This window comes from Rhinoraja longicauda, chromosome 32, assembly GCF_053455715.1.
Source record: "Rhinoraja longicauda isolate Sanriku21f chromosome 32, sRhiLon1.1, whole genome shotgun sequence".
Lineage (NCBI taxonomy): Eukaryota > Metazoa > Chordata > Chondrichthyes > Rajiformes > Arhynchobatidae > Rhinoraja > Rhinoraja longicauda.
This window is the reverse complement of record NC_135984.1, coordinates 9626667-9639393: the sequence shown is the minus strand read 5'-3', so window position 1 is coordinate 9639393 and position 12727 is coordinate 9626667.

The following is a 12727-nucleotide window of genomic DNA, read 5'->3' as shown; positions in this document are numbered from 1 at the left end:
GTCTTTGGAGGGTATACCTTGAAATTGGAGAATTCAATGTTCGTAGTGTCAGGTTGTAATCCACCATAGCGGAATACGAGGTGCTGTTCCTCCAGTTTGGGCGCGGCTTCACTATGTCAATGGAGGAGGCCCAGGGCAGTAAGGTCAGTCCGGGAACGGGAAAGGGATTTGCAACCTTCCCCCCATTGATGAACTGCACACTGCAAGCGCCAGGAAGCGAGCGGGCAAGATCACCTCTGACCTCTCTCACCTTGGCCACAACATCTTTGAAGCACTTCCCTCTGGAAGGCGACTCTGGACTGTCAAAGCAGCCACAGCCAGACATAAAAACAGTTTTTTTCCCCACGAGTGATATTTCTACTCAATAACCAAAGTCTGTAGTCTCTTTTTTGCACTGGTTTATTTTCACCCACATGTTTAGACCGTAATGTTGTATCCTTATTGTTTTAATGTGTTTATGCTTTAGTCTTAATTGTTAACTGTATGTTTGTGTTGTCATTTGTGAGCGGAGCACCAAGGCACATTCCTTGTATATGCACATACTTGGCCAATAAACTTATTCATTCATTCATTCATTCATTCATTCATTCATTCTTTCATTCATTCATTCATTCATTCATTCATTCATTCATTCATTCATTCATTCATTCATTGGGTTAGCAACACCATCCTGGGTTATTCCAGGTCCCAGATCATTATCATCACTTTTTTCAACTTTCGGGCATGCTGCATTTAATCCAATTTTTTGAATTTTATCACCTAAACTCTGTATTCCTCAACTTAATGTGATGACAGAAGAGGCCAAGTTGGTCTGTTGCGAGTGAGAGAATTCTAGTAATCTATAATGAAATCTGTGGGATAAATCAGCAGTGGGGATTGAAATAAGTGTTAAAGACACTTTAGTAACTCGACCTCTCCAGTTATCCGCAGTCTTCCTGACTATTGCTCTTGTAAGTGGAAATCTTTCTTTCAGAACTACTCCATTAGACAATTTATCTCTGTGTGTTTATTTTTCTAAAACTTCCCAAGCAGCATCAAATTAGTCATAGTCATAGAGTCATACAGAGTGGAAACGGGCCCTTCGGTCCAACTTGCCCACACCGACCAACATGCCCCATCTACACGAGTCCCACCTGCCTGCTTTTGGCCCATATCCCTCTAAACCTGTCCTATCCGTGTACCTGTCCTCATAATACACCTACAGAGGTGAAATAATCTTATAGAAGTGTATAACATCATGAGGGGCGTATATAAGATGAATGCTCAGAGTCTTTACACAGGTAGGGCAGACAAGAACTAGAGGACGTAAGTTTAAGGTGAGAGGGGAGAGATTTAATAGGAAACTTAGGGGCAACATGTTCCATGCAGGAGGTGGTGGGTATATGGAACAATCAGCCAGAGGAAGTAGGTGAGGCTGATACAATAACATTTGAAAGACATTTGGACAGGTACATAGACAGGAAAAGTTGAGAGGGATAGGCCAATAGACAATAGACAATAGCTGCAGGAGTAGGCCATTCGGCCCTTCGAGCCAGCACCGCCATTCAATGTGGTCATGGCTGATCATTCTCAATCCAAATGCAGGTAAATGGGGCAGGTTTAGATGGGACATAAGGGACATATTGGTTTGCATAGAGAATTGAGGCAAAGTGTCTGTTTCCATGCAGTATGACTATGAGTCTAATACATTATACATACATGATAACTGAACCATGCTATCAACAGCTAAAGAGTGGTGCTGAGCGACTACATACCTCATTTGGAGACCCTCGGATTATCTTTGATCTGACTTTACCGGACTTTATTTTGCACTAAACGTTATTCCCTTATCATGTATATGTACGCTGTGAATGGCTCGATTGTAATCATGTATAGTCTTCCCTCTAACTGGTTAACAAAGCTTTTCACTGTACCTCGGTACATATGATAATAAACTAATCTAACCTAAACTGAACCAAATTATGATATAGACACAAGGAACTGCAGATGCAGAAAAGACACAGAGTGCTGCAGTAATTCAACAGGTCAAGCAGCATCTCTGGAGAACATGGAGAGGTGATGTTTTGGGCCGGTACTCTGAAGAAGCATGACACGCAATTCTGGAGTAACTCAGCGGGTCATGCAGCATCTCGGGAGAGAAGGAACACACTCTGAAGAAGGGTATTGGTTTATTATCATCAGATGTAGCAAGATACAGTGAGAAACTATCTTTGCGTGCTATCCAGTTAAATTATTGCATAAATGAGTACAATCGAGGCATACACATGTGCAACCTGTTCCTCAGAGATGTTGCCAGACCCACTGGAAATCTCCAGCATTTTATGTCTTTGTGCATTCAATTGATATATTTAAGGCAGAGATAGATAGATTATTGATTAGTACAGGTGTCAGGGGTTACGGGGAGAAGGCAGGAGAATGGGGTTAGGAGGGAGAGATAGACCAGCCATGACTGAATGGCAGAGTAGACTCGATGGGCCGAGTGGCCTAATTCTGCTCCTATCACATGAACATGAACTTATTATGATATCACGTGCTTAACGCAAGGAACAGAAGACACATTTCATTCAGTAACTATCACGTTACACATAGTACTGGAGTACTTCACACAGAGAGTGGTGAATCTGTGGAATTCTCTGCCACAGAAGGTAGTTGAGGCCAGTTCATTGGCTATCTTTAAGAGGGAGTTAGATGTGGCCCTTGTGGCTAAAGGGATCAGGGGGTATGGAGAGAAGGCAGGTACGGGATACTGAGTTGGATGATCAGCCATGATCATATTGAATTGCGGTGCAGGCTCGAAGGGCCGAATGGCCTACTCCTGCACCTAGTTTCTATGTTTCTATGTAAACGCTTCCTGTGAGGAAACTGGTTAATGTATTTCATAAATCACAGCAGAGGGAACACTGGAAAGATTCAAAGGAGGTCATTAGCACTTCTGGACATCAGGACGTCTTGATCGGCACCCTATAAACACAACCATTTCTTATACTATTTTTTTTTTGCCATGGAGAAGCCAAGAGCTTTTTATGTATTCCACACACATTGGTCCCATGCAATATTAACAAAAAAACTTCTGAAGTTTGGCAAAACTTATTGATGAGCCTCACTGTGAGGGATGGAGGTCGAGTTATCAGAGGTAGATTGTTCCATCATTTCAACCACAAAGAATGTTCGCATAAAGGTGATGCCCACGCCTGCTGAATAATGTCCCTTCCTGCTGAGTAAAGCACAACTCAGGATCACACTTTTACATTTGATCCCATCTGAAAAACCACTCTCGCTATTAAAGGAGATTACTTACCTCATTATTATTTCTTCACATTGCTTACGCTTCAGGATTTTCATCGACACAAACAAAAATCCCTCAAAGCATGCCCCAGGCATTCTGTGGGATGTGGGATTTATTCATTTCAAGAACACTGCTATATCAAAATAAAAACTTTGATACCAGTGTGGATTACAGGCACCTTTCTGGAGTTGTGTGGAAAAAATGCATTTTTTAAGATTTCAGATATCAGTCTTCAGAGGAATCACAAAGATTTCTTTTTTTTAAAATCAAGTTTGTTATCAACTTTTCCCATCTTTTCTCACTTTCCCTATATCGACTCTTCTCTCTCGTCATTGTTCTTCACCTTCCTCTCTATTCCTGCATCTTTATTCCTTCCCGCTCTTCCATATCCTTCCCCCTCTTCTTTCCCCCTCTGACCCCTTTGTTGCCCATTTAGTTTTGTTTGGTTTTAGTGGAAGTTGGCCCTTCGGCCCACCGAGTTCGCACCGACCAGCGATGCCTGCACGTTAGCACTATCTTACACACACTAGGGACAATTTACACACACACCAAGCCAATTAACCTACATACCTGCACGTCTTTGGAGTGTGGGAGGAAACCGAAAGATCTCGGAGAAAACCCACGCGGTCATGGGGAGAATGTACAAACTCCGTACAGACAGCACCCGTAGTCGGGATCGAACCAGGGTTTCCAGCTCTGCAAGTGTTGTAAGGCAGTGACTCTACCGCTGTGCCACCACAGTCGCCCCTGCACCTTTGCTCCACAAATCTCCTCTGCACCGGCGATTGACTTGAAAGTGGTCTCTATGGGTCCCACCATAGAAATCGTTGAAAGCAGCGATCCCATTGCACCTTTCAGGTCTTCAACACATTCTCCAACTTCTCTGTTCCACAGAGATGTTAATCTCCTCATCACTACATTCACTCAGATGCTCTCTCATAATCATTTGACCTCATGACCCATTCCCAAGTTCAACAAGGTAAACAACAGGTATCACAAAATGCTGGAGTAACTCAACGGGTCAGGCAGCATCTCTGGAGAGAAGGAGTGGGTGACGTTTCTGGTCAAGGCCCTTCTTCAGACTGAAGAAGGGTCTCGACCCGAAACGTGAGTCTGAAGAAGGGTCTCGACCCGAAACGTGAGTCTGAAGAAGGCTCTCGACCCAAAACGTCGCCCATTCCTTCTCTCCCGAGATGCTGCCTGACCCGCTGAGTTACCCCAGCATTTTGTGATACCTGTGACTTTCTTTGTACAATCAGCCTCATTTAAGCATATCTAATTAAGCATTGATTCAGAGTACATCACAAACAACGTGGGTAGTTTGGGACAATTACATTAGATTGATGTATGGTTTTATTTTCCCTACATTGGTACATTACTAGTGTGAGTTGTTGTAATAGATTTGTTGAATTGCTTTTGAAGAACAGTAGAAATAGTGGGAGGCAAGGTTACACGGAATATCCTCTCAGGATTTTGCCTATATGCTTATTCGGGCTTGTCACATTTACATAGAACCTGACAATGGTGAGGTTTCAATTAGAAAACTTCTACACGATTGTGCAACATGCGCTCTGAAGAGAATTGCAATAAAGCACATCATTTCTGCTGTGCAAAAGATCAGAAGAGAACTCAGAGCATTAATAAGTCTGCAAACTAAATTTCTAGGGACATACTTTTCAATTCAAGGTTCAGTCATGGCCCAGAATCCGATCAGTGAGAGTAAAACCACGATAAATTCAAAGGGTAAGGGACAGTCGATGAATTTCATGACTTACCTCATCGTTAGAACAATGCAGAAGGAGGCCATTCCACCCATCAGCTCCATACTGGACTGGGGTACTAGCCACAAGGAGAGTTTGGACAAATTGGGATTGTTTTCTCTGGAACACTGGAGGTTGAGGTTAACGATAAAAGTTTATAAAATTATGAGAGGCAATGGAGAGGTGAGAAAGATCTTTTTCCCAAGGTGGAAATGTCAAAGACCAAAGAGCATAATTTTATGGTGAGAGAAGCAAAGCTTAAAGGAGATTTGTCGGCCATGTTTTTTATACCGAGGGTGGTGGGTGCCTGGAACATGCTGCCAGGGGTGATGGTGGAGGCAGATTCAATGGTGGTGTTTGAGAGGCTTTTTTAGATGGGCACATGGATATGTAGAGAATGGAGAGATATGGAACAGGAGCAAGAAGATGAGCTTAATTTACCTTGGCATTATGTTGGGCACAGATATTGTGGACTCAAGGGCCTGTTCCTGTACTGTTCTATGTTCTATGTTCTATGTTATATGTTCTAAGTTCATGGCACCCTCATGGAGCTTTCCCCATTAGTCTTATCATATTCTTGACCCCTGCAATTCAGTCTCTCCTATCTTTTGCCATGGACCCATGATAATGGCTAATGTACAGCAGTTAATTAACCCACCAGGATTGTCTTTGTCGTGTTTGAAGAGACTGCTGCACCCAGGGGAAATGCAAGGTATCACAGGGAGCAAACAGGCTACTTAATGGTGGACCACTCTTACACCAGGCATTCCATCTTCTCCCCTTTTGCAGAAGATACAAAAGAAAACCACACACACCAGATTCAGGAACAACTTATTCCGCTCTGTAATCGGACTACTGAACGGTCCTTCCAAAAGCTACGATGTAGTCTCGATCTTCCAACCTACCTCCTTGCGGACCTTGGACTTTTCCTTCACTTTGTTTAGAGATACAGCATGGAAACAGGCCCTTCAGCCCACTGAGTCCACACCAATCAGCGATCACCCGTACACTATTTCTATCCCACACGCTAGGGTCAAGTTACAGAAGCTATTTAACCTACAAAGCTGCTCTTTGGAGTGTGGGAGGGAACTGGAGCAGCTGGAGATAAACCGCATGGTCACAGGGAGAATGTACAAACTCTGTACAGACAGCACCCATAGTCAGGTTCGAAACCGGGTCTCTGGTGCTGTAAGGCAGCAACTCTACCACATCTCTGTAACCATGATCTCTGTAACCGTGACAGTATAATTCTGCAACATTATATTTTGCACTGTGGTATTTTTCCTCTCTTCACTACCTGTTGTACTTGTGTATGGCTTAATTGTGCTTACGCACAATATGATTGATTTGACTGGTTAGCACACCAACAAAAGCTTTTCACTCTCAATAATAAACCAATAGTAACTGTGAGTATCACAAACTAAACGTTTGTGAGAATCACTTTCTAATTTACTCACAAATAATGGCATTTCTGTGATATTTTAAAGAGCGATTCTTTACTGGTTCAATCTGAAGAAGGGTCTCGACCCGAAACGTCACACATTCCTTCTCTCCTGAGATGCTGCCTGACCTGCTGAGTTACTCCAGCATTTTGTGAAATAAACACCTTCGATTTGTACCAGCATCTGCAGTTATTTTCTTACTCTTATTACTTTACTGGTTCAAAGTTAGTTTAATAAACAGAAGGCAATGAATAACTGTCCGAGAATCGGAATAGAGTCAGCAGGGAAAGGAATCGATATTTCAAGAACAGAGAGATAAGTTAACATTAAACATTCTTCTTCAAGCTTCTCCCTTTACAAACGTATGAGGAGTCATATTTGAGGAGTCATATTTGCTATGTACAATGGAGACACAAGAGACTGCAGATGCTGGAATATTGAGTAAAACACAGTGTTGGTGGAACTCAGTGGGTCAGGGCAGCATCTGTGGAAGGAATGGGCAGATCACATTTTGGACAGATAACCCATCTGTGAAATTGGGCATTGGTCTGCTGCAGCCCTCTGAGAAAGAAGGCAGGGCGTTTCCTCAATATCTCCAAAAGACAGCACCTCCAACAAAGTTGCACTCAGTTAATAGTTCACCATTATCTCAACCGTGACCTTTGTGGCCAAGAACTTTATGGCCCATCAAGGATATCCTAAATTATTCAATTTATCGAAATTTATTATAAGAGCTGCTTTCACCAATAATGCAAATCTGGGAAACCTATGTCACAAGGAAGAGAGTGCACAATAAAATAAAGCATCTGATAACTTTCCTACGTCAACTTATTTGCCTTGGAGATCACAGCTATGGGACCACCAAAAAAAGCTCTAAGATCTTCCCTTAAAATTAATTGGAAAGGAAGCGGAAGAGTTTCACCAGGATGTTAATGGGGCCTGCGAGCTTGAGTTATAGGGAGAGGGTGGATAGCTTGGGTCATTTTGCTTTGGAGTGCAGGATGCAGAGGGGTGACCTTATTGAGATGTACAAGATCACGAGGGACATGGATAACACAAAACACCACAGTCTTTTTCCAAGGGTAGAAGATTCTAAAACTAGAGGCCATAGACAAGGGAACGGAGGAGAGTAATTTAAGAGAGAGCTCAGGGGCAATGTTTTCACTCAGAGGGTAGTCTGTATCTAGACTGAGCTGCCAGGGTAAGATATAGGTGGATATAATTACAACTTTAAAAAAAAATCTGGGCAGATATGTGGACAAGAAGGGTTTAGAAAACTGTGGTCCAAGTGCAGGCAAATGGGACAAGCTCAGTATGCTTACTTGTCAGTATGGACGAGGTGGGCCGAAGGGCCTGTTTCGTGCTGCCAACAGCTCTGTGACCCTCCGACACTATGACTCAAAGTCCTTTGGGTAACTTCATATAAGTGTACCATGGTTCAGGTAAAACAAAGATTAGGAAGCACAGGACTTGTGGTGGTAATCTGATATTTCAAATCTACCATACTCCTTCATTATGGTTCATGAGAATATTGTACATAGCCTTCTGGGATCAATGTCTTCCTTAGAAAAAATGGTTATTCACAAGTAAAATGAATGACAAATATATTGGTCACATCCGGACCAAGGAGAAATTTGAGGTCATTGTCAGAGACTGCAAGGGTGTAGAATAATATGATCTAATTAAGAGATTATATGAATTTCCATGTGGTCTGACACGATGCCTGGTTTCTAATGGTAAGTCTGCCATCTGAAACTCTCAGTGATGAAAAGATTGTAATTGCCACAGGCTGATAATAAATAGAGTTGGACCAGATACCTCCAGTGAAATGGCCAGACAAATTTCATGATAGAAAATTTCACATACTTAGAAAACCAAAATGGCCTTTGGCTAACCCAAGGAGATTATGCCGTGGAAGAAGGGAATTTAATTCCATTATGCAATATTTTATTACTAAATGACAGCTACCTCATAGCATAAGAATGAGAAAATAGATAAAGCTTTCTTGTTTCTTTAGGACGCCATTAAGTTGAAAAGGATGCGTGCGGAGGTGATTCACCAGGGTATTACCTGGACTTGCGGACTTGAATTATAGGGAAAGGGTTGATAGGCTAGGACATTTTTCTTTGGAGTGTAGGAGGCTGAGGGGTGACCTTACTGAGGTGTACAAGATCATGGGGAGGGCATTGATAGAGTGAACGCTCATACTCCTTTTCCTCCAAGGTAGAGAAGTGTAAAACTAGGGCATAGGCTTAAGGTGCGAGGGGAAAGATTTAAGAGGCATCTCAGGGCCAACTTTTTCACAGAGAGTAGTCCGTATTGGAATGGGCTGCCAGAGGAAGCTATAGAAGCAGATACACTTAGGACTTTTAAAAGATCATTGGACAGATATGTGGATAGGAAAGGTTTGCAGAGTTATGGGCCAAATGAGGGCAAATGGGATTATCCAATTTAGTTGGCATTGACAAAGTTGGCAGAGGGGCAGGTATCCATGCTCTGCAGTTCTCTGCCTCAATGGTGAGCTACTAAACTCAAACTTGAGATGCATTTCAATTTCAGCTGGACGAGTTTCCTTCCCAAGATACCACTGGCATAAAGATGTCAAGTTGGCTGCCATGGAATCGATCTATGGGTTTATGCACTCATTGGCCCAGGCAGAATATGGAGAACTCTTGATTGCTGCCAATTCATTGCCACCATTTCTCCTCCCAGGAAAAATAATCCACCCTTAATTGGCAAGAATGAAGCACTGGGCAGGGTTCTCTGGTGTTATGCTTAGAGATTGGAGATAGTCTTTTCTTTTAATATGGGGCTTAAATGCTAACGCTATGTGTATTTTTATCCCTGAATGAGTGCACATTATTAATCTGAAGAAGGGTCTCATCCCGATACGTCACCTATCCCTTTTCTCCAGGGATGTTGTCTGACCCGCTGAGTTACCCCAGCTATTTGTGTCTATCTTATTCGAATAAGAGCTGAATTAATGTTGGCATCAGAAATTAAAGTGGAATACGTTTATATTTAGGTTACGATTTAGGTTATTGTCACGTGTACTTGGACGGTAAAATGAGTTACCTTCACGTGCCTGGATATACAGGTAAGGTAGAAGGAACTGTGGAATCTGGATTACAGCTGAATGAAATAATGGAAAGGTAGCCCATTCATACATTGAGCTAGAAGACTGAGAGAGTGCGACTGTTCTGAGCCACAGACCATGTGAGAAGGTTTGGAACTGTGAAGCTCCACAGAACAATGGACATTTTTTGGAAGTTTATCACGGACAGATTATTATTAAAAAAATGCAAAAGTTTCATCCGATCAGCTCACTTGGAAAGTTAAATGTTTTTTTCTCATTATTAAACATTGCGCAGGAAACAAGATTGCCAAAAATTACCTGCAAAAATTTAATTCCTTGTAGGACAACACAAAGTCAAAGTGACAGTCTTGAGAGAGGGATTGATGCTGGCTGGAATCTAAACTCTCGATCCATGGGGAGTGCAAGCCAAGGATCATCAGAGTGGGAATCAATCTCAATCAATGTCACGTCATGCATGTCTCTTCCTGACAATGACTGAGGAATATAAAATCTGGTCAGTATTATAAGGGGTGATATCGTTTGGCTCGGTTTAGTTTATTATTGTCAAGTATACCAAGATAGGTGGTAGCGAAAAGTTTGTTTAGCATGCTATTAGGTCAAACCGTGCAATGCACGAGTCCAATCATACACAAGTAAAAGGCTGAGCGTGGATCCTCTTCTGGGACAGCACGCAGAGAGTTCCGGCACCATCTTGCAACGTCCACATCTCCAAAAACTCCGATCTTGTCCCAAGGAGATCTGCAGTTTCTTATTTTCTTGCTTTGAGGCCCGGTGTGATGGCGGCACTGGATGGGTGAAGTAGGGGTGACCTGGTCCAGCGTGATGCCATAGGCCCCTCCACCACCGCTCCGTGCAGCTGCCGCACACTGCGCTCGATCCGCTCGCTCCCCCGGCTGCTGTAGGGCCTCCCGCGGCCGCCTCCACCAACCTGTTATTGGCCTAGGCATTGGTTTATTGTTCACATGTGTACGCAAAATAAGAGTGAAAAACTTAGTACATTATCCAGTCTAAATTGGTAGTGAGGTGGGAGCCTGTACTGGACAGGGGCAGATGAGAGGCTAGAAGTCGGTGTGGAAGGTGATGAAAGAAAGCTCAGCGGACTGAAGAGATAGGGTTAGGGTTGGATTAAACCTTGGTTAGTAAAGGTCTCAAAGGTTACGGGGAGAAGGCAGGAGGATGGGGTTGAGAGGGAATGATAGAGCAGCCACGATTGAATGGCAGGGTAGACTCAATGGGCCAAATGGTCTAATTCTGCTCGTTTAACATATGAACTTGAGGACTGTTCAGAAGCTTGATAACGGAGGGGAGGCTGTTCCTGTGTCTGGTAATGTACGCTTACAAGTTTCTCTACCTTCTGCCTGAAAGGAGCAGAGAGAAGAAGGAATGACCAGGAAGGGACAAATATTTGATTATGTTTAGTTTAGAGATGCAGCGTAAAAACAGGCCCTTTGACCCAGAATCCATGCCAACCAGCGATCTTCAGACTCAACCGATTGGTCTGAAAAGTGAGCAATAGCATTGCAAGTCCTGTGTTTATTTCCTATGCTAGCCTAGTTCCATCTTAGATACTAGTGACAACTTACAGAAGCCAATTAAGCTACAGGATCTGTTGCCAACCCTGATTTGTTCTGACCTTTTCCTACCTCCAGTTCCACCCCACTATACATTCAGTCTGAAGGAGTGTTCCGACCCGAAACGTCACCTGTTCCTTTTCTTCAGAGATGTTGCCTGACCTGCTCATATGGTCCAGGACTTTGTGTCTAACCTACAAACCTGCATGTCTTTGGAATGTGGGAGGAAACCAGAGCACCCGGAGAAAACCCACACGGTCACAGGGTGAATGTACATACCCTGTACAAACAGCACCTGTAGTCAGGATCGAACCCGGTTCTCTGACGCTGTAAGGCAGCAACTCTACCGCTGCGCCACCGTGCTGCCCACAATGCATTTTAGCTGTTTGGTCCATTGATCAGGGCTTCCTTGCACTACAAGCCCGTACCATGAAGTATTTGCATTCACCAGAGGGAGCCTTGAACTATAGAGGCGGAACCACCATTAGTTTTGCTTCGCTCTCGGTATTTTTGTAAAATGCCAGGCTGGTTCTTTTGAGCTCAATTATCTGGAGAGGGACTTGAACTCAAAGGCTACCCCTTCGAGTTGTGCCGGAGTTGTTTCCCAGGCTGGGAGAGTTGCCACGTATACAATCTAATTAACTCCAGGCACAACTGTTATAAAGAGGTGAAGCCCTGGGTATAAAGTGCAAAAATATTAATATTCATTAATATGTACTTATCCTGGATTGATTGACATTTAACAAAAAGATGTTTGAAAACAGAACAGTGCTCCTTCCATATTCATAGATGCTTCATAACCTGGCAGAGGAAATAAAACTCCGCCACCTCCAGTTTAAATTCCATTTGGAATATTTTGGAGGACCAAGAACCGAGAACCAAAGACAGGACTTGCAATGGGAGTCCTCCCCTTCTCTTCAATGGGAGTTCTGTGAGACCATCTCACACGGCTCTCCCTCTGTGTGGTACAACCTCAAAACGTCACCTATCCGTCCACCACAGATATTTGCTGACCCACTATTATTCCAGCAATAGACACCAAATGCTGGAGTAACTCAGCGGGTCAGGTAGCATCTCTGGGAAAAAGGAATAGGTGATGTTTCGGGTCGAGACCCTCCATCAGAGGGTCAGGTAGCACCTCTGGGAAAAAGAAATAGGTGACGCTTCGGGTCGAGACCCTCCATCAGACCCCAACACTTCAGCTACTCCAGTACATTGTGTTTTCCTCAAGATTCCAGCATCATTCATCATTCTTCGTTTGACATGGACAACATATTTTGGACCCTGCAGGTTGCTCACCAGGTTTTATCTGTAACTTGCCCATTGAAATCAATACCATTTACTGATGAGTTATTGATTGGAAAGGCCAATTAAGCATGACTCAGTTGTAATTTGCAGCAGATTAGCAGTCATTAACAAATCAGACGTTAGATTAGGTTTCTGAAAGGTTCTTAATATAATGAATCAATGGAACGTGGCAGGTCAGCAGATGTTGGCTTTTGTCTTTCAGGTCATTTGTCAAAGAGCTTTTTACCAAACCCAATAATCCTCTTCTGAGGATCCCTGAAATG